A 24,012-nucleotide genomic window follows, 5' to 3' on the forward strand; every position below is an offset into this window, starting at 1 on the left:
TTTTACATGCAGAAACTCTATCCGTCTCTTCAGTGATATATTCACCTTTAGTATTGTAAGAATAAAATGCTGATTAATTATATGAGAACTGTTAATTTTACATTAAAAAACATTTAAGTAATTAAGAATGTATTAAGATGGACACAAAAAGTACAAACCATGAAGGGAAAAAAACTGATAAATTGCACTTTATTAAAATCTAAAAGTTCTAGCCTCCAAAAGAAACCTATTAAGGGGATCCGGTCAAGATGGCAGAGTAGATAAACACTGTGCTTACCTTTTCTCACAACCACATCAAAATTACAACTAAACTACAGAACAATCATCATTGAGAATTGCCTGACGTCTAGCTGTACCAAAACTCTACAACTAAGGACATACTGAAGAAGCCACCTCAAGACTGGTAGGAGGAACGGAGGCATAGAACAGGTTGGTCCCACACCCACATGTGGCGGTTAAAAATTGGGAGGGATATCTCAGCTGCGGAGGTCCCCACTGGAGGAGTGAGGGGTCTCAGTCCCACACCAGGCTCCCCAGCTCAGTGTTTCAGTGCCAGAGAGAGAAGTTCCCATTACTTTGGTGAAAATCAGTGGAGATTGTGGCTGAGTAAGACTAAGGCAGCTCAGTCCCAGGTGCTCCTCTTCAAGGGCCCACGCATGGGCTTACGTGGCAGTGGACTCACTCACTCTGAGCTCCAGCAATGGGGTAGCAGCTCAAAAGGTGCCAAGGACATACAGGGAGGAACTGAATGGTCTGGTTTCAGGGCGAGGGCTGAGGGGCAGCTTTCTCCCAGACAGAGGAGCTGGCAGAAGTCATTGTTTCTTTTTTGAGCCCTCCCCACTCCTGGTGTGTAGACACAGGCACCACCATATTTGAGTCTCCATCACCCAGGCTAACACCATTGCTTTGCCATGATTCCCTGAGACCCCAGCCCACCCAACTTTCAGGCCACCCAAGATGCTTCTAGTGGCTTTTCAGTGTAAATGGTTTGTCTTGGCTCATGCTGCAGACTTCCCTAAAATCCTTCAAATGTTCACAAAACCCAAACAAGCAGCATCTGGCTTCAGCATGTCCCATACCTCTGGATGAGCAGCCCTAAGCCCAGTGCTAGTGACAGCTGGTCTCAGTTTGCAGCTTGGTCTTTCCATGCACCTGCAAGCCTAGTGTGGGCAGTGGCCATCTGCAGACTGATTTGTGGCTCAGGCCAGGTGGCACCAGGCAGGGCACAGGCTGCAGCTGAACTTGGTCTGAGGAAGCCCCCCCCCCCCAAGAGGCCTTGGGCTGGCACTCAGATGGCCAGTTTAGGACCCAGCTGGAGCACAATCTGGCTACCTCCAAGGACCACACACACAAAGGGCACACTGAGCAGGCACAAGTGCCCTGCTAGGGTGAATCCTGCTCTGTAGGGTCAGCCCCTGCACTACAGCTCCTCCACTGTAATCACAGTCAGTCCTCACAACCAATGAGCCTGAGGGTCAATACCTCTCGCTGTTGTACAAACAGCAATCAAGTCTCAACTACAACAGGAGGGCACACACAACCCACCCAAGGGACACACCTGGAGTACCAGGCTCAGGTGACCAGGAAGATTGTGCCACTGAGCTCCAAAGCACACCTACTACATAAGGCCACTCTACTAAGACCAGAAGACATAGCAGCCCTACCAAATACACAGAAACAAACACAGGGAGGCGGCCAAACTGGGGACACAGAGAAACACGTCCCAAATAAAAGAACAGAAATAAACTCCAGAAAATGAACTAAACAAAATGGAGACAAGCAATCTACCAGAGGAAGAGTACAAAACACTGGTTATAAGGATGTTCAGTGATCTCAGGGAGAACTTCAACAAAGAGGTAGGAAACAGAAAAATGGAAATAGAAAAGATAAAAAAGAACCAGTCCGAAATAAAGAATACAATAACTGAAATGAAGAATACATTAGAGGGACTCAACAGTAGAGTAGATGAAGTAGATGATCAAATCAGTGATTTAGAAGATAAGGTAGCAGAAAACACCCAATCAGAACAGCAAAAAGAAAAAGAATCCCCCCCAAAATGAGGACACTTTAGGGGGCCTCTGGGACAACTTAAGTGTATTCACATCATAGGGGTAACAGAAGGAGAAGAGAGAGAGCAAGGAATTGAAAACCTATTTGAAGAAATGATGGAAAATTTCCCTTACCAGGTGAAGGAAATAAATATACAAGCCTAGGAGGCACAGAGAGTCCCAAACAAGATGAACTCAAACACGCCCACACCAAGACACATCATAATTAAAATGTCAAAGGTTAAAGACAGAGAAAATCTTAAAAGCAGCAAGAGAAAAGCAGTTAGTTACCTACTAGGGAGCCCCCATAAGACTGTCAGCTGATTTCGCAACAGAAACTTTGCAGGCAAGAAGGGGTTGGCATGAAACATTCAAAGTGATAAAAAGCAAGGACCTACAACCTAGATTACTCTACCCAGCAAAGCTATCATTTAGAATTGAGGGACAGATAAAGAGCTTCCTAGACAAGAAAAAGCTAAAGGAGTTCATCACCACCAAACCAGTATTACAAGGAATGTTAAAGGGACTTCTTGAAGAAGAAGGAGGAGGAGGAGGAGGAGGAGGAGGAGGAGGAGGAGGAGGAGGAAGAGGAGGATGAAGAGGAGGACGAGGAGGAGGAGGAGAAGAAAGGTGAGAAATATAAATAATATAATGGCAATAAGTACATATCTATCAACAATCACTTTCAATGTAAATGGCTTAAATGCCCCCAATCAAAAGATAGGGTGGCTGAACAGATAAGAAAACAAGACACTTACATATGCTGCCTAGAGGAGACTCACTTCAGATCAAAACGTACACACAGACTGAAAGTAAAGAGATGGGAAAAAGATATTTCATGAAAATGGGAAAAACTACAAAAAATCTGGGGTAGCAATACTTATACCAGACAAAATAGACTTTAAAACAAATGCTATAAGAGACAAAGAAGGACCCAGTAATCCCACATCTGAGTATTTATCCAAAGAAACCAAAAACTCTACTTCAAGGTGACGTGTGCACCCATATGTTCATTGCAGCACTGTTTATAATGGCCAAGACGTGAAGGCAGCCTGGGTGTCCATCGATGGATCAACGCATAAAGTGTAGGTGGTACATATATACAATGGAATATTGCTTGGCCATGGAAGGGAATGGGTTCTTGTCATCTGCGGTAGCATGAATTACCTGGAGGGTATTGTGCTGAGTGGAGTATATCAGACAGAGAAAGACAAATGCAATGTGATTTCGCATACATGTGCAATCTAAAGAACAAAATAAACAAAACAAAATAAAAACAAACTCATAGATACAGAGAACATTTTGATGGTTGCCAGATGGGAAGGAGTTAGAGGAGTGGGTGAAAAGTGGGAAGGGATTAAGAAGTACAAATTGGTAGTTACAAAACAGTCAGGGGGATGTAAAGTAAAGCATAGGGAATATAGTCAATAGTATGGTCATAATTATGTATAGTGCCAAGTGGTACTAGACTGGTCAGGGGGAATCACTTCTTAAATTATGTAAATAATTAATATAAATAATATTGAATGTCAACTGTAATTGAAAAATTAAAAAGGGGCGGAAAGGTGAAGAGGAATAAGAGGTCCAGATTTCCAGATATAAAACAAACAAGTCATGGGGATGTAATGTACAGCATAGGGAATATAGTCAATAATATTGTAATATCATGGTAGTGTCAGATGGTTGCTGGACTTATGGTGATCACTTCTTTAGGTATATAAATGTTGAATAACTGTGGTGTACACCTGAAGCTAATATAATATTGTATGTTAGCTATATTTTAATTAAGACTCTTTTAAAATTTTTATGTAGGAGGAAAACACAAAATTTAAAAATATATGATTACAAATAGCAAAAAATAGTCATGGGGATATAAACTATAGCATAAGGTATATAGTCAATAATATTGTAGTAACTATGCATGGTGTCAGATGGGTGCTAGATTTTGCAGGGTGATCACTTCGTAAGTTATATATATGTCTAATCACTATTTTGTACACTTGAAACTAATGTAATATCGTATGTCACCTGTAAATAAGAAATAAAAAATTATTTTAAAAATACATTTTTAAAAAGACACCTATTAAGGAAATGAAAAGACAAGCAACAGACAGGGAGAAAATATTGTAAACCACTTATCTGATAAAGGATTTGTACCCAGAAAATATAAAAAACACAACTCAATAAGACAAAAAAAGAAAGATTTAAAATAGGCCAAAAGTATGAACAAAGCATCAAAGAATGTATACAGATGGCAAATAAGTATAAGAAAAGATGCTCCACATCACTAGTCATTAGAGAAATGCAAATTAAAACAAGATACTACTTCATACTAGAATGTCCACAATTAAAAATTCCTAAATAACAAAAGTTGGTAAGGATGTGGAACAATTGGAAAACTTACACGCTGCTGCTGGGAATGCAAAATGTTCAGTCCCTTTGAAAAAGGTTGCCAGATTTTTATAAAGTTAAACATACACTTACCATGCAACCCAGAAATCTCACTCTTGGGTATTTATCCAACAGAAATGAAAACACATGCCCACACAAAGACGTGTAGGCAAATGTTCACAGCAGCTTTATTTATAATACCCCAAATTGAAAACAACCCAAATGTTCAACGAATGGTGACTGTGTAAGTAAACTGTGATACATCCATACAATGGACTGCTGCTCAGCAATAAAAAAGGAACAAACTCAATACGCACAACGTGGATGAACTGCAGATGTATTATGCTAAGAGAGGCCAGACACAAAACTTTACCTAATATATGATCTCATTCACATGATGTTCTAGAAAAGGTAAAAGTGTAAGGACAGAAAACAGATCAGTAGTTGCCAAGGGTTGGGGTAGGAGGAAGGCATGGTCTGCAAAGGTGCATGAGGACTTTTTGGGGGGACAAAAGTTTTCTATATCTTCATTTTGGTGGTGGTCGCAGAAAAGTATACATATGTCAAAACTCATCGAATTGTATACTTAAAAGAAATTAATTTTATGCAAATTATGCCTCAATAAACTTGCCTTTTAAAAAGAAATATATTAAGAAATAAAAAAGTAAACAGACTTTGCTGAATGAAGAGAAAAATTGATAAACAACTTTAAAAAACAATATATCTGTTTAAGTAACAAATAACAAATAAAATAACAAATTTCTAAAACTTTAAGTAACAATACAAGACAGAATAATAGATATTAGATTATAACATAATTCTAATCTTTGTAGAATTGCTTGGTGCATTATCATTCATAACATTACAAAACAAACTTTTAGAGTTGCATTATTTTCTAATTATCTCTTTGGTATCATGCACATACAACCTAATGAACTTCCATGCAATCTAGCAGCTGGCAGTGCTGAGAAATTACACTTTGGAATGTCAGACTTTAAAAATATGACTTCTGATTATGTACGGTGCCAGATGGGCACTGGACTTAACAGGGGGATCACTTCACAGACTGTGTAGATGCCTGACCAATGCACTATACACCTGAAGCTGAAGTAGAATAATACTGAATGTCAACTATGATTAAATATATATGCATAATACATATATATTTACAGGATGTCAAGTACAGCATAGGGAATATAGTCAATGGTATTGTAACAGCTACATATAATGTCAGATTGGGGGGGTAATCACTTTGTGAGGGGTGTGTCTAATTATTATATTGTTTTGTACACCTGAAACAAAAAACATTTTCAATGAATATATGATTTCTGACATTTTTAACAAAACTGCAATAATTATGTATTCCTGGATAAAATTTCAGATTTATAACTCAGAGGTTCATTCTAAGTTGGGGATATTTGATTTCATCTGGGCCAAATACTGATTTTTAACAGTTTCCATTCAACAGCAAGACAAAATAGTTATTCAGTGTATCTCTGATACAAGAGACCAATCTGTTACCCTTCAGTGTTTCAAGTTCTGTTTCCTGATCAGCCAGCCTCCACCAAACCAGTATCATACACTCTGGGTTCAGCCTTCTCTGCCTTGAAGCACTTACGATAAATCACCATTTCCAACATTTACATTAGAAACCCTAATCCATTTCCAGTATTTTGATTTTTTACATTAATTTTCAAGGTACTTCATTACAAGGCAGAAATACAGTAAAAACCATTTGACAATTTTCAGGAAATAACCTGGGTAAAAAAAATTAGTAAAGAAAATGAAAAATAATGTGGCTAAGCAAATTCAAAAGAAAAGAAATCCAGAACAATACAGTTTAAAGATATAATGGACAAGAAGACCTCATTTGTAATGGTAACAAATATATAAAATATCTAGGAATAACGTAAACAAGAAATGTGCTAAAGTTAAAAGGAAAACTCAAAAACACTTGTGAAGAACACAAAAGTTTTGAAAAATGAAAAGGCACAGAAGGTCCTTGAATAGGAAGAAATCAACATCGTAAAAACGATTCTTCCCACGATGATTCATAAATTCAGTGCTATCCCAATAAAAGTATCAATAGGCATTTGGATAGGAACTAGACAAGCTGATTTTAGAGTCATATGCAAAACTGAACAGACAAGAAGAACCATGAAAAATCGGGGGTGGGGGTGGGGAATGAGCAATGAGAGGGTATTAGCCCTATCAGATTTTAACATACTCTAAGGGCCTCAACCATTGGTATTAATTAATGTTGGTACAATATTAATATTAGTGGCATTAATTCATGAATAGAGACATGCCAATGTGCCAGAATATAAAGTCCAGAAACACATACAGGTATTTTAGTATATGATAGAGAAGGCAACTCAAATCAGCAGGGTCAATATGGACATTTTAGTAATTGATGTTGGGACAACTGGGTAGACATTTGGGGAGCACCTTTCTAATTATAAAGTCCAGACATCTTAAAAGAAAAAATTGAAAACTTCAACTACTTCATAGCAACAACAACAAACTTCTAAGAGGGGAAAACAGATATTCAAAGTTTTTTAAAAAGACAAATTGAAAAAATATTTGCAAGTAATCTTGCTAATGTATAAAAAGCTCCTAGAATTAAGAAAAGCCTATAGGAAAAAAAATAGGCAAAGAATATAAACAGACAAGTCACAGAAAACAATACAAATGGCTCTGAAGCTTTTTAAAAGATATTCATCATTTTTATATGAGAAATGTAAATTAAAATGACACTGAGACACCATTCTTATCTCTCAAATTGACAAAAATCCAAGTTTGACAACACACCCTGTGGGAAAACAGGCACTTTCATAGATTGCTGGTAAAAGTGAAAAATGGTACAACTTCTAATGAGAAGAACCTGGCAATATCATCCAAAATTGCAAATGCATTTACTTTTAATCCAGCAATCCTACTTCTAGGAATCTATCCCACAGATACAACCATACATGTATAAGATGTTCAAGGTAATCCAGTGTAGTACTGTTTGATTACAGTAAGACTGGAAACAACCCTAGTACCCACCAACAAAGGACTAAATTATGGTACAACCACACAATAGAATACAGGTGGGGAGGAGGGGTGTGGGGGCCTCCGGGCTCCCCTCCTCACCAGCCTGCTCCCTTTACTCCCCTTGCTCCACCGCCAACTCCAAGCCCAGCCATGAGCAGACAGTCACACAGCCAATGGACAGCATGCTGAGCCTCCTCATCTATAATATTTAAGCCACATAGAGCTAGCAGTACACTCAACATTGTAGTCAGGTCCAGCCTTTTCTTTCAACATGCAAATAATCCATTTCATAATCCTTTTATAATCCATTATAATCTTATGGGACCACCATGTGTGCGGTCCCTCATTGACCAAAACACCCTTATGTGGCACATGGTTGTATTTTGTTATTGTTGGGTAGAGTATTCGATAAATGCCAGTTAAGTCAAGTTGTTTGATGGTGTTATTCAAATCTGGTAACTTGCCTATTTTTTAATCTAGTTATTCTTTCAATTATTGAGAGAAGGGTATTGAAGTCACTACCATTATTGTTGAATTGCACATCTCTTTTCAAGTCCATCAGTTTTTGTTTCATGTGATTTGAGGCTCTGTTTTTAGGGTTGTATATATTCATCATTTTTATATCTTCTTGATGGCATTATGAAGTGTCCCTTTTTGTCCATAATATTTCTTGTCATAAAGTCTATCTTGTCTGATATAAACATAGTTACTATAGTGCTTTTATGATTAGTGTTAGATGGCCTGTGTTTTTCTGTCCTTTTATTTTCAACCTGCGTGTGTGAGTGTGACTGTGAATGTGTGAGTGTGTGTTAATCTAATGCAGTGGTTCTCAGCCAGGAGCAATTCCCCGCCCCCGTGACAATTTAGCAATAGGTAGAGAAATTTTTGATTGTCACAACTGCATGGTGACTACTGACAGGTAACGGATAAAGGCCAGGCATGCTACTAAATACCCTACAATACACAGGATAGCCCCACAACAAAGAATTATCCAGTCCAAAATTTCAATGATGCCAAGGTCGAGACACCCTCCTCTACAGTATGTCTCTTTTAGACAGCATATAGTTGAATCTCAGGATTTTTTTCCCTAGTATGACAATTTCTGCCTTTTGATTGCAGTGTTTAGTCCAGTCACACTTAATGGTTGGATTTATGACTGCTATTTATTTGCTATTTATTTAGTTTGATATAATTTTGGTTCTTTGTTACTTTTTCACTGCCTCCTGTGTGTACGTGCATACATGTACTCTTTCTCTATTTTATGTGCTATAAACGAAACTCATTAGAATTAATTCTGACTTCTAATCTAAATGGTTCAATTAAACCTACTTAACTTCCAAAAACATGTGTATACGAGTATATACATGTATATACAGGGGGTGCCAAAAAATGTATACACATAACTTTTATTCATCTTTTGTTATCAGTATATATTATTACGATTTTAATAAGTTTTTTTCCTTTCTTAAAATGTGTATACATTTTTTGGCACCCTCTATATACACATTTTAAGACAGGAAAAAACTGTATTAAAATTGTAATACTCAATATATACCGATAAAAAAGATGAATACAAGTCACGTTTGACTTCTGCAATTACAAGAGGTGCTCAAAGTGGTTACCATCAACTTCAAGACACTTCTGATTACGATGAACTACTGCTTGAACATAGATAACATCTCTTAAAATGTGTATACATTTTTTTGGCACCAACCGCTGTATGTAATTGTTCCACAACCTTTAAAAATCTTTGTCAAAGCATTAAAGATTTTTACTCATGGCTATAAATATAAAGGGAAATGAAAAGATAGTAAAACTAATATTCAGTACACTATAATTTAAAACATCAGAAATATTGAAAATTAAAATTTTTCTTTGTAAAAAGCTTATTTAGTTTGAACAGCACTTGCTTGCTTTTTCTCATCCTGTAAGTTACAATACAGAGCAAGCATTTTTACACCTTGGAGAATTGTCACACTACTTTCTAGGTTAGGATCAGCTTCCACATTACATTCTTAGCACCTTCAATAGCCTTAAATATCTCAAAGAGTTCCTTCAATCTGAAGGGATTTTTTTGCTGGCATAAGTTCCTCTGGAGTATCTTCACCCTTTTAATCAAAACCACTTTGCTCATTTATGTCAATAGGCTCCTCTTCACTAAGTTCTTCTGGCTGTATATCTAGAGTTTCTCAAATGGTGACAGCGTCAACATTTCTGCTCTAGCTGTTTCTTATATAATTCCATTTATGATCAATACAAATTTCTCTTTCAGTGTTATCACTTTTCCTTTCTTTGCTGCACTTTCATCTTTGTTGGCCAATTCCCTTCTCCAGTTATCCATTTTTGTAAAAATGTCACATGGATTTATCACTGGAATACAAGGAGACAACACAACTACATGCTTTGCTGTCTGTGCATGAATTGAATAACAGATGGTAACCAATAACAGACTTTGAAAGAAATAACATGATTGGTCTCTGATCTTGATGCGCATTTGTTATTTAGAGTGATTTCTGGAACAAACAATGAGTAGCAAAGTTGGTACTTTGTGCAATTACAGCTAATATATCATGGTATCAGAAATTTGAACTGTGTTGTCAGGGGACTGGTTTTATTTAACTAAACCATGCTAACAGAACTCTGTATATACCAGACTGATACAAAGTGAGGACTACCTATATTTTAGGTGGGTGGGACTTCTAACTTGCTTCTAACCAAAAGAATACGGCAAAGGTGATGGGACATCATTTCTGTAATTATGTTACATTATATGGCAAAGGTGAAATGATTGTGCAGATACAATTAAAGTCCCTAATCTTCCTTGCCATGAAGTCTACTTCATTTGAAATTAATATAGCTACTCAAGCTTTCTTTTCTTTCATGTTTGTATAGTGTATCTTGATCCTTTTGCTTCTAATCTATGTTTTAAAGTGGGTTTCTCATAAATAGAATGTAGTTGTGTCTTCTTTTTTTTTATCCAATCCAACAATCTCTGTCTTTTAGACCATTCACACTTTCACATTTAAAGGGATTACTGATATGGTGGGATTAAAATCTACTTTCGTGTTACCTATTTTTATTTTTTCCACTTGTTCTTTTTTCTGTTTTTCCTCTTTTTCTGCTTTCTCTAGGTTTTATTGAGCATTTTTTAGGATTTCATTTCATCACTTCTATTTCTACTTTTACTTGATGCTTGTTAGCTTTGTAGTAGGAAGGAGAGAGACGGGGGCATTATCTTATGTTCCAATTAATCCTCAATATTACGTAGGCACGTGACACTGGGTCTTGTTGTGGCCTTCATAAGCATTCCTGATACTCCTCCAAACATAATTCTGGTCACAGCAGGTATTCGTTTCCTCCCCATGAGTAGAGCTCCCCCCCCACCCCCGCTCTGCTTCCCCAGCTACAATGCGTTTCCACCAGTGCCCTCAGTTTTTGTTATCCTCATTCCTGAAGATTAAGGCTTTTGTTTCTTAGGAAGATGGGGAGACATTTCTTGGCAGATTTTGGCAGTGGCTGTTGTCCCCCTATTCCAGCCAGCACATGAGAGAAACATTCTTAGGACTCTCCCTGATCTTGCCTGTGAGCACCCAGTGGGGTCCTGAAGGAAAAGTCTACTAGAGGGTGAGAACCTCCTATACCTGTGGCTTCCAACCTTTAGCAATTCATTAATAATTTCTAGTTTAATCTTACTGGCTTATATGACATTTAGCAGTGTCTGTCCCAGATAAACAAATGCTCCGGCCCTATTTCTCTCTGAAGTGACATCTGTATGTCTCCTGATTTGGGGTTAGCTGTTTGCCCTGAAATCTCAGTTTTCTGTTGGGTTCAAGAAAAGTCATTAATTTCCAAATTTGTCCAGATTTTTTTCTTGTTGTGAGGATGGGAGCTCTATAGTCTGTATCTCTGAGCTAAAACCAGAAGGTTGTTTATTAGTTTTTCAAGTGTACTGAGAAATGAGTGAATAAAACAAGATGAAGTCAGTATAGCTAGGCTGACTTGAAATGGAGTCTGTATAGTCAAGCTGACAAAACTGGTTCAGGCTAATGCATGAGGAATACATTTTATTTTACTTTAGCCTGAGGACAAACTTTTGAACCTTTCAGCTGTGCATCAATGCTTGGAGATACAGATACATCCTATAGATAACACTCTGAAGAACTTAGGAAAGAATTTTTACCTGTCCAGACCATCTGACATCCATTATACAGACCACCTGACATCCATTATCCAGGTCACTAGACATCTGGAAAATTACCATCTCGGACCAATCCAAAGGCTAAGAATGCAGGATTGATTCTTCTCAAGAATGTGCTTTTTACTGTAAGAACTCTAAGCTTTTATTTCTTCCTTGGAATACTCTGGCTATTGCCTAATTATGTTTCTGATTTGTAAATCCTAAGACCCTTAAATAAATCTTTATCATTTATTTCTAGCCAAAGCCACCTGATTCATTTATGCTCGGTTGATAGTATTTATATACTATACGAGGTCTGAAAATTAAGTTCGTGAACTTGTTGCAACGATGTTGCTAACCTTTTTTTTGATATCAGAGGGATTATTCATTATGAATTCATACCAACTGGAAAAACAGTTAACCAAGTTTACTGTTTGGAAGGGCTGAAAAGCCTGCATGAAAATGTTAGACGAAAACAACCTTAACTTTTCACCAACAATTCATGGCTCTTGCATCCCGACAATGTACCAGCTCACACAACACTGCCTGTGAGGGAGTTTTTAGCCAGTAAACAAATAACTGTATTGGAGCACCCTCCCTAATCACCTGATCTGGCCCCCAATGACTTCTTTCTTTAGCCAAAGATAAAGGAAATATTGAAAAGAAGACATTTTGATGACATTCAGGACATCAAGGGTAATATGATGACAGCACTGATGGCCATTCCAGAAAAAAGAGTTCCAAAATTGCTTTGAAGGATGGACTAGGCACTGGCGTCGGTGCATAGCTTCCCAAGGGGAGTACTTCAAAGGTGACCACAGTGATATTCAGCAATGAGGTATGGAGCACTTTTTCTAGGATCAGTTCACAAATTTAATTGTCGGAACTTACATGCAGCTTTTTTCCATAGAGGAGCTATTTGAAATATTGAAAGACTCTTACTAAGTAACAATTTACTAAGTAACAATTCGGTGAATATTTTGTTAGAAAAACATACAAAAATTGGAAATTCCTGTAGTATTAATATCTAATCAAGGTTTCTGATCAGTTTGAAATAACTGATATTCTTAGCTGAATTGTTATAATTCCAATTAAAGTAAGAACTTGTTTTCATTAACTTTTTGTTCTTGCAACATATAAATGTTTTGATGTCCTTTTGGCCTTTTGACGTAGAAGAAACTGCTCACACCTGCATCATACCTTTAATCTTGTATCATTGGCCCAACCAGGCCCTCCATACCAGTGAGGGAGACAGAGCACAGCAGGTGCTTACCTGACCTACCCCCCTGAAGATATCCTCTTTCACAGATCCCCAACTCTAATTAGGAATTTTCCAAACACTGCCTGAATTGTAGAAATTGAGGAAACATTGCTATAAAGCTAAGTAACATGGATTCAGAGAGGTCAGTACCCTCTGCAGGCATGGTTTCCCTGGCTGAACTCACCAAAAAGGGCTTAGAGATGGTAGGGTGTCACTACTCAGGTGGCCATGTGAAAAAACGACATTGTTACAGAAACATCTACCTTTTTACTTACAAAGTTTAATGGGCACATTAAATTATGTTTGTTACACTATAAAAAGGGTCCTTCCTTCTCTCCTCATATCTATCAGTGCTTCCTCTCCTTAAATAATACATAATAATTCAGTAAAACAACATTGATAGATAAGCTTACAAAATAGTTGATATGGAGTTTAATGTACATATTTAACATTTCAAACGTGAACACGTTTATCATAATTACCTCATCCCATCTTTTAGGCATACATTACCACAGCAAATCCAGCATGGGCCTCAATACCTAGCTTCCTTTCCCCCCAGTCTTCTGATACGGATATTGGTTATTCTGACCCTAACCACGCAGTTTTTCTCCTCACTCCTGGACCATATTTAGGTACTGGATACACTGCACACCAGAAAAGGCATTCAATTTGAGAAAGGGTCCTCATGCCAGCCCTAAGCTTATATGCCCTCAGATTCATTTTCTGCCCTTTCTTGCTCTGCTACATGCTGTGGAGGGGCAGGTAAGAAAGAGGAGAGGGGTAAATGACATTTCCAGGCCCCCTTCCAACTGGCTTCCAGTTAGATACATATAATAGGTGGCACAGGTAAGAGATTAGAGGGTGAGAGGAAAGAAGAAGTCAGGGTATCTCTACCTCTCAGCTGTGAACGTATACACTCGTGCTCTCTGTTTCCCTTTCTCCTTCTGTCCGTCTGTCCCTCGCTCTCTCTCAGGCAATGGCTAGGTGATTTCCATGGCTGAAGCTCCCACCAGACAGCCGTCCCTCTGGGTCCTACGTCTCACTAGGCAGCCTTCACAGTGGTTCCAGTTCCTACCAGGCTTATTCCTGGGCTCTGGTAATACCACCTCCTCCATATGTCAGCCCTAGGGATGACAGTGGCTTCCTGCTCTTGCTTATCTCCAGGTGACTTCAATGCACCCTTCCAACACTTTGGTTCACAGTTGCCTCCTACCGAACTACTTGCCTTTTCGCCTCCTGAGTGGATTGGGAGGACTTCATCTGCCACAACAGAGCTCCACCCTTTACCACATTTCCCCAATGATAGATAAAAATCCCTACAGCATTACCATCTTGTCTGCATCTCTTTTCAGTGCCATCACAAACACTCTGCACAACACTGCCACTGAAAATAGACAATTCTCTCATTCATACCACTGAAGAGAATCACTCTGTCTCATTCATAGCCTAGTCTGTTAATGAAAGCAATTGTTTCTTTCCCTCATTCTCTCAGCAGCAAAAATGTACAGCAGCCAAGAGATTCCCAGACTACAATAAGATAGTCCACAGTAGGCTTGTTTTACATGTCTGTCTGTGTGTATATAAACATACACAGTTGCATAAACACACACATCAAGTCTACAATTCAAGAAAAATAAATACCAAAAGACAGAACGTGTGTGTATGGGGGAAAGAAGACCAAAATTCCTTTATAGAACTAAGGCCTCCACTTCCAGGCAAGACAGAAAAACAGGGACTGGATTTATCTTTAAGCCTGAAACAAAAACAAAAAAATACATGAGATAATTGTTTTCAAGATACTAGACATATGACCCAGCAATCCCTCTTCTGGGTATCTACCCAAAAAATCTGAAAACATTTATCCGTAAAGACATATGTACCCCTATGTTCATTGCAGGATTGTTCACGGTGGCCAAGACATGGGAACAACCAAAGTATCCTTTAGTAGATGATTGCATAAAGACGATATGGTACATATACATAACGGAATATTGTACAGTCATAATAAAATGTGAAATACTGTCATTTGAAACAACATGGATGGATCTTGAGATTAACATGCGAAGCAAAATAAGACAGAAAAAGCCGAGAACCATATGATTTCATTTATGTGGGATATAAAAATGAAAGCAACAAATGAACAAGACAAACAAACAAGCAAAAACTCATAGACCATTGGTCTGTGTGTCTGTGCGTCTGCCAATACCATGCTGTTTTGATTATTGTTGCCTGTAGTACAAGCTGAAGTCACGGAGTGTGATACCTCCAGTATTGTTCTTTTTTCTTAGGATTGCTTTGGCTATTCGGGGTCTTTTGTGGTTCCAAACAAATCTGATGATTTTTTGTTCTATTTCTTTAAAAGAAAAGATGAAATAGTGCCATTTGTGACAATATGGATGGATCTTGAGCTTATTATGCTAAACAAAATAAGTCAGAGAGAAAAAGTCGAGAACCATATGATTTCACTGATATGTGGTATATAAAACTGAAAACAACAAAAGAACAAGACAAACAAATGAAGAAACAAAAACTCACAGACACAGACAATAGTTTAGGGGTGACCAGAGGGTAAAGGGGGACCGGGGTAGTAGACGAGGGTAAAGGGGATCCAATATATGGTGATGGAAGGAGAACTGACTCTGGGTGGTGAACACACAATGTGATATATAGATCATGTATTACAGAATTGTACACCTGAAATCTATGTAACTTTACTAACAATTGTCACCCCAATAAACTTTAACTTAAAAAAACTCATAGACACAGACAATAGCTTAGTGGTTACCAGAGGGTAAGGGGGGGCAGAGGGAGGTAGATGAGGGTAAAGGGTGTCAAATATATGGTGACAGAAGGAGATTTGACTTTGGGTGGTGAACATACAATGCAATATACAGATGATGTACTGTAGAAATGCACACTTGAATCCTATATAATTTTATTAACCAATGAACAAATTCAATTTTTAAAGAAGACACTGGACATCAGGCAATGAAGAACAGTAATCCCTGAGAGATGGGGGAAGGGGAGAAATGAAGTGAAGTCTATGACTACTCCAGTTTACTGCCTTAAGAGAATTTCCAAGCTACAAAACATGGAAGGGAAACTGAGATAAAGTCTAGCAGACTCCTAAATTGACAAAGCTGACAGTCTAGATATAAAGACAGCTAAAGTTCATAGCACAGAGTATCAGAAAGGAGACCTGAACAGAGAAAGAATCCTGGAGAGCCACAGAGAGTCTCTCTCTCTCTCTCTCTCTCTCTCTCTCTCTCTCTCTCTCATTCAGGAGAGATCAACATATGTGTATGAGTGGAAATAATAACCTAAAAAGATTAGGGAGAACAATACCTGGCTACTGGGACAGTACCTGTCTCCACAAGCCAGACTGGAAAAAAATCAATTCATAGGGCATTGGGTAGAATAGTCAGGATGGTCTTGCTTCAGTAGTGAAAATAATTAGCCCTAGAATGAGTACTCCTCTAGACCTACCTAGCAAATCATAAAAACAAGACCCCAAAGGATCAAAGTATTTCCAAGTAAATTAACCACATCTAGGAACAAAGCTCAAAATGATTTACAGGAATATGAAAACATCTAGCACCTAACAAGGTAAAACTTACAATGTCTGGCATCCAACCAAAAATTAGCGGGTATAGAAAAAGGCAGGAAAATGCAATCAATAATAAGGAGGATAATCGATCAATCAAGCAAAACTGACACAAATTTTAAAAGTATGAGAGAAAGGTATTAGAGCAATTATTATTATAACATATTTATGTTCAAAATGTTCAGCAGAGACATGGAAAAAAAGATCCAAATGTAACTTCTGAGCATAAAAACTACAATGTCTGAGATGAAAAATACACTGGATAGGATTAATGGCAGATTAGATATTGTGAAAGAAAAGATGGGTTAATTTAAGGGCACAGAAATCAAACATCCAAAATGAAACACAGAGAAAAAAAATGAAAAGGTACCAGTGAGCTGTGGAATAACGTGAAGTGGTCTAATATAAAGGTAACTGGAGCCCATAAATACAGAAAGGATAGAAAGAATATTTGAAGAAATAATGGCCAAGATTTTTCCAAACTTAATGAATACTATGAAACCACACACCCAGGAAACCAAATGAATCCCAAGCAAAAGAAACATGAAGAAAACTACGCTAAGGTAAATTATAATCAAATTGCTCAAAACTGGTAATACACAGACAATGTGAAAAGCAGCCAGAGGAGAAAGACATGTTACATACAGAGGAACAATGACAAGGATGACATCATATTTCTTTTCAGAAACAACATAAGCAAAAATATGATGGAGAAAGAAATGAAGAAGTGGGGGGTGGGAATCAGCCTAGAATTCTAGCCCAGCAAAAACATCTTCCAAAATAAAGGTGAAATAAAGACACACTCGTATTCACACATACAAAAGCTGAAAGAAGTCATCCTCAGCAACCCACACTACAAGAAATGTTAAAGCACATCCTCCTGGCATAAGGAAATGATACCAGATGGAAATAAGAAGCATTGGAATGAAAAGCACTGGAAATGGTTTGTGTGTGTGTGTGTGTGTGTGTGTGTGTGTGTGTGTAAATAGTATAGTATACTCTTGGGCAGATGGGTGGCTCAGTTGGTTAGAGCATGAACTCTGGGCAACAGGGTTGACGGTTTGATTCCCACATGGGCCAGCAAGCTGCGGCCTCTGCAACTACAATGAAGTCAACGAGCTGCCGCTGAGCTGCCACTGAGCTCCCCAGCCGCCAGATGGCTCACTTGGTTGGAGCGCATGCCCTCAACCACAAACTTGCCGGTTTGACTCCCGCAAGGGATGGTGGGCTGCGCACCCTGCAACTAAGATTGAACAACGGCAACTGGACTTGGAGCTAAGCTGTGTCCTCCACAACTAAGATTGAAAGGACAACAACTTGACTTGGAGCTGATAGGTCCTGAGAAAAACACACTGTTCCCCAATAAAATTCTGGAAATACACACCATTCCCCAATAAAGTACTATTCCCCTTCCCCAATAAAGATAATAACAATAATATAGTATACTCTTATATATTAATATGTAAATACCACGTTTCCCCAAAAATAAGACCTAGCCGGACCATCAGCTCTAATGCATCTTTTGGAGCAAATATTAATATAAGACCCGGTCTTATTTTAATATAAGACCCAGTATAATATAATATAATACCCAGTATTATATAATATGATATAATATAATATAATACCAGGTCTTATATTAATTTTTGCTCCAAAAGACACATTAGAGCTGATGGTCTGGCTAGGTCTTATTTTCGGGGAAACACAGTATACAAGTTATCTCTTATTTATTTTTTAGCTCTGTTTTAGTTTATTTTTTCCTCTTCCAGTAAACATTGCTATCTTCAGAAAATAAGGAATGAGAGGCAAGTAAGAACATTCATCTTGGCAGGACCCAAAGTACTTTGAAATTTTAAAGGAATGTAATGATACCTGCTAAAACCACCTTTGTCACTATAATGTATGAAGTACTTAAAATTTAACTTGTAACCAGAATTCTCATATGATGTTATATGTTCACCAAGAACTTTAGACGACTTGAAAGGATTTCTTTTTAAGTTTAAATATTTACCTTACAAATACCAAAATGTAGATATAGCTGATAATTTTATAATATTTTTAGCACAGTCAAGTTTTTATTTTGACCCTTATTGTTTGCCCCTAATATTGGTCAAAAGAATTGTTTTTTTTTCTTATTATTTAAATATTTTTAAAAGATAACCGTTTAAAGTAACAGCAATGGATTGTGGGGTTTATACCACATAAAAGTGAAATGCATAGGAAAAATAACAAAGATTTAGAGGCAAGGAATGAAAGTATACCATTGCAACATCCTTATACTAGATCTGAAGTGGTATAATATCACTTCAAGGTAGATTGTGAAAAGTTAAAGATGTATACGATCAATCTTGAAGTAACAACTAAAATAACAAAACAAAATAACAAAATGTATGGTTAATAAGCTACAAGGAATTAAAGTGGAATTTTAAAATACTTCAGTAATCAAAAAGAAGGCAGAGAAGTAGAAAACGGGAACAAAACAACAAATGAGACAAATTGAAAACAAATAGCAAGACCACAAATTCAAAATAGCTATATTGATCATTGCATCAGATGTAAATAGACAAAACACCCCCCAAAAAGGCAGAAATTACATTAGATTTAAAAAAAAGCAAGACTGCTTCTCCGAGATAACACCAAACGGGGGATGACGCCGGTGGTGCGGCAGGGCCAGGAGGCCCAGGAGGCCCGGGAGGCCCGGGAGGCCCGGGAGGCCCGGGAGGCCCTGGGGGCCCTGGACTGGAAGGCAGCGGTGGATTCGGCAGCGGAGTTCACAGCCGGGGCCGAGGCTGCGGAGTTCGCGGAGGCAAGGTCGAGGACACAGAGTGGATCCCCGTCACTAAGCTGGGCAGCCTGGTCAAGGACATGAAGACCAAGCCCCTGGAGGAGATCTATCTCTTCTCACTGTCCATCGAGGAATCTGAGATCGTTGATTTTTTCCTGGTGGCATCCCTGAACGACGAGGTTTTGAAGATAATGCTGGTGCAAAAGCAGACCCGCGCTGGCTAGAGGACCCAAAAGCATTTGTCGCCATTGGGGACTGCAATGGACACGTGGGTTTGGGTGTTAAGTGCCACTGCCATCCACGGGGCCATCATCCTAGCCAAGCTCTCCATCGTCCCTGTGCAGTGAGGCCATTGACGGAACAAGATGGGCAAGCCCCACACCGTCCCTTGCAAGGTGACCGGCCGCTGTAGCTCTATGCTGGTGCACCTCATCCCCACCCCCAGGGGCACTGGCATTCTCTCGGCTCCTGTACCCAAGCTGCTGCTCATGGCCAGTACAATGACTGCTACACCTCCGCCAGGGGCTGCACTGCCACCCTGGGCAACTTTGCCACGGCCAACTTTGATGCCATCTCTAAGACCTACAGCTATCTCACCACTGACCTCTGGAAAGAGACTGTGTTCACCAAGTCTCCCTATCAGGAACTCACCCACCATCTTGTAAAGACCCATACCAGAGTTCCTGTGCAGAGGACCCAGGCTCCAGCTACAGCTGCCACATAATTTTATACAAGGCAAATAAAGTGAAAATCAAGCCTGTTAAAAAAAAAAAAGGCAAGACCTGATTACATACTACCTACAAGAAAATCACTTTAAAGACACAAATGGGTCAAAAATAAAAGGATGCCCAACAATTCCATCTGTAGGTATACGTCCCAAGAGAAATGAAAACATACGTCCCAAGAAAAAGAAAGAAAACATATGGTCACACAAAAACTTGTACACAAATGTTTCTGGAAGCATTATTCATAATAGCCAAAAAGTGAAAATAACACAAATTTCCATCAACTGAAGGGAGAAATAAAATACAGTATAGTCATACAGTATATTCGGCTATGAAGTACTGGTCCATGCTACAACATGAATACACCTTAAAAACATTATGCTAAGTGAAAGAAGCCAGTCACAAAGGACCACATCTTGTATAATTACATTTATATGAAATGTCCAAAATAAGTAACTCCATAGGAACAGAAAAGTAGACTGGAGGTTGCCTAGGGCTGGAGGTGTTGGGCGGAAATGGGGTATGACTACTAACAGATATAGGATTTTTTTTGTGGGTGATGAAAATGTTCTAAGATTGTGGTGAATAATTGATAGAACTACATAGAAAATCATGAAGAATATAGAATATTTGAACTAGAACAGCTAAAACAATTTTTTAAAAGAAGAATTAAGTTCAAGGACTCAATTTTAAGACCCACTATAAAGCTGCAGTAAGCAAGATGGTGTGCTATTGGCAAAAAGCTAGATACAGAGATAAGTAGTAGAACATGATGGAAAGTCCAAAAATATATCCACACAAATATGGGCAATTGATTTTGGATGAAGTTGCAAAAGCAATTCAATGAAGCAAAGATCATCTTTTCAACAAAACTGTTGGAAAAAATAAACACCAATATGTAAAAAAAAACAAAAACGAAACCTCATACCTTATACAAACACTGACTCAAAATAAATCACAGATCTAAATGTGAAATACAAACACCGTAAAACTTTTAGAAAAACAGAGGAGAAAACCTTCTTACCCAGGGGTTAAGCACTGAGTTTTTAGACATGATACCAAAAGCAAAATCAATAAAAAGGAAAAGCTGATACATCAGATTGCATCAAAATTTAAAACTTTTGCTCTGTAGAAGACACTGTTAAGATAATGAAAACACAAGGTACAAACTGGGAGAGAATATTTGCGAATTATATGTCTAACAAAGGAGTTGCATCCAAAATATAAAAAGAACTCTCAAAACTCAAAGAAAACAAACACTACAATTAGAAAAAGGGGGAAAGTCTTGAACAGTCTCTTCACCAAAAATGAGATGTGAATGGCAAATAAGCACATGAAAAGATGTTCAACGTTAGGGAAACACAAATTAAAACCACAATGTGCTACCACTACCCATCTATTAAAATGGCAAAAATTAAAAAAATACTAACAAATACTTAGTGCTGAAGAGAATATGGAGCAACTGAAACTCTTACACATTGCTAGCTGGAATGTACAGCGACTCTAGAAAACAGTTTGGCAGTTTCCTTATAAAGTTAAACATGTTTATCCTATGACCCAGCAATCTTATTCCTGGTGATTTACCATAGAAAAATGTAAACTTACATTCACACAAAAACCTGTACACTAATATTTATAGCATTATCACAAAAAAACTGAAAACAACTCAAATGTCCTTCAACTGGCAAAGGAATAAACAAACTGTGGTACATCCATAAAATGGAATCCAACTTGGCAGTAAAAATGAGCTAACCATAGAAAAATGCAACCACATGGGAGAAGCTCAAAGGCGTTATGCTGAGTGAAAAAGTTAATCCCAAAAGGTTACATACTGAAAGGTTCCATTTATACAACATATTTGAAAAGCCGAAACTATAGTGATGGAGAACAGATCCGTGGTTGTCAGAGTGGGGTGGTAGCATGAGAGAGTTTTTTAGGATGATAGAACTGTGTTCATCTCGATTGCGGATGGTGACGCACATCTATACAGATGTTAAAATTTGTAAAACTGTATATCAAGAGCCAACTTTACTTGTGATAATTTAAAAATAAAATCTAAAAATTTAAATAAAAGTATGGATAAAACTGAAGAAGCCTCAGGAACATAAAAAGCTAATAGTCAGTTGACACCACATGCTACTCAGCAGGAAAAAAATAACATAATAGGCCTGATGTTGCTACGTTGCTATCTCTAGGAGGGCTGCTTGCATGATTGATCCTTGCAATGACGCCTGGGAACTTGGCTTGTAAAATATTCCCTATGCTACTAATTGATAAGGTTGTTTTGTGTGCCTGGAACGCTGCATTCTCATTCTGCCATACCAGCCTGGCTAGATTTCTGTAAATATGATTTGTGTTTCTGTAAATGTGATTTATGGTGAACACTTGCTTTCTTTCTGGGAGTCAGAAATTTCAGTAAGAGTGCCTCATCAACCCCCAGCAAAAAAAGTCTGAGTCTTGAGCAAGATTCCCTAGTCAGAAACACTGTGTATGTGCTGTTGTATTTAATTGCTGGAGGAGGAAGCTTGTTCTGTGAAACCCCATCCCGAATCCCCTAAGGGAGAACTTTGGAATCCCACATCTAGACTCTTCCAGACTCCATCCATTGCATCTTTTTCAGTTGCTGGTCCTGCTGTGTATCCTATCACTGTACTAAATCATAGCTGTGATTACACATGTCTCTGAATCCCACGAGTCTTTCTAGGAAATCACCAAATGTGTGGGTGGTCATCAGATGTCCAAAACAATTACCAAATATAAGTGGTACTTTACATCTTAACCCTTTCCTCAAACCCTTTCTCTGGGCCTGTTCTGCCTACTCTTCAGCCTCCTTTAAAATCCCAAGCAGAGCCTTGTCTGCTGTAGTCATGAACACCGGCATCAGGTCCTCAAACAGCCCAGATTGTCATACCCAAGTTCCAAAGGGAATGCAGAACCTGGTGTAAAAGTTACAATTAGGCTCAGCAGCAAATAACAAAGGACCCATTTCTCTCTCACATATAAGGAGTCCAGAAGTATGCAGACCAAGCCTGACATGGCAGCTCTAAGCTATTAAAGATCCCAGCTCCATCTACCTTATTGTATTGCCAGAAGTGTCTTCCATTCCCAAGCTTACCTCTAGATCCAATATGGCTGCTGGAGCTCTAGCCATAACATCCACATCCAAGAAGATACAAGGCATGGGAGAAGAAGGGCATGCTCCCTTCCTTTTAAGGATATTTTGCACAAGTCCTACACATTTCTTCTAATCTTTAGCCAGAACTTAGCCACATGACCACACCTAACTTCAAGAGAGGCCAGGAAATGCAGTGTTTTCATTAAACAGCCCCACTCTGAGATATTCTAAGGCTGGGGCCAGACCTGCTATTTCTAACAAACTCCCAGGTGATGCTGATAGGTCTATTGAAACAACTTCAGAAACTCTATATAAATGCTCTCTTCAAATTGGGTTAAAATAAAAATTTAATTTATTATCAACCACCAACAACAAAAACCCACATGCAAATCCCACTACTTCTCTTTTCTAGATCACATATGACAAAGTATTCGTCAAATACTGCAACAGAAATTGGCTAGCTACTTTCCAAACCTGTTCCTCTTCCTCTAGCGGGACTCCATTTCCCTGCCTCCCTTCCAGTTAGACACGGTCTTGGGACCAAGTTCTGTCCAACAGGAAACAAAGAGAAGAGCAACACTTCCAGACTTAGCACATTAAGTCTTTCCCATATGATTCTTTTTCTCTCCTCATTCATGGCTGGAGCGGGAGAATTCCAAGGCCCTAAGGAATGGGGAAGCCACACGACGGAAGGCACCTGGTACCTGAATCACCACATGGAGAGCCACTTGCCACACCCTTGCACTGGTCCATTACATGAGTAAAAAGTGAACTTTTCTTATGTTAGGCCACTGAAATTTGAGGTTGCTCTGTGACAACAGCTAGCATTACCCTAATACAAATATCCACGCTGATTAAAAGCCAGGTAGC

At 38.5% G+C, this 24,012-nt stretch overlaps 1 protein-coding gene and 1 pseudogene across 2 annotated transcripts in view; one reads left to right on the forward strand and one right to left on the reverse strand.

Moving 5' to 3' along the window:
• SLC9A7 (solute carrier family 9 member A7) overlaps window positions 1-24,012 on the reverse strand; it is a 151,031-nt gene that overhangs the window by 119,649 nt on the left and 7,370 nt on the right. The window lies entirely within an intron of this gene.
• Window positions 19,161-20,026, forward strand: LOC109437893 (small ribosomal subunit protein uS5; annotated as a pseudogene).

The sequence above is a fragment of the Rhinolophus sinicus genome, chromosome X (assembly GCF_036562045.2).
Source record: "Rhinolophus sinicus isolate RSC01 chromosome X, ASM3656204v1, whole genome shotgun sequence".
In the NCBI taxonomy this organism is placed as follows: Eukaryota; Metazoa; Chordata; class Mammalia; order Chiroptera; family Rhinolophidae; genus Rhinolophus; species Rhinolophus sinicus.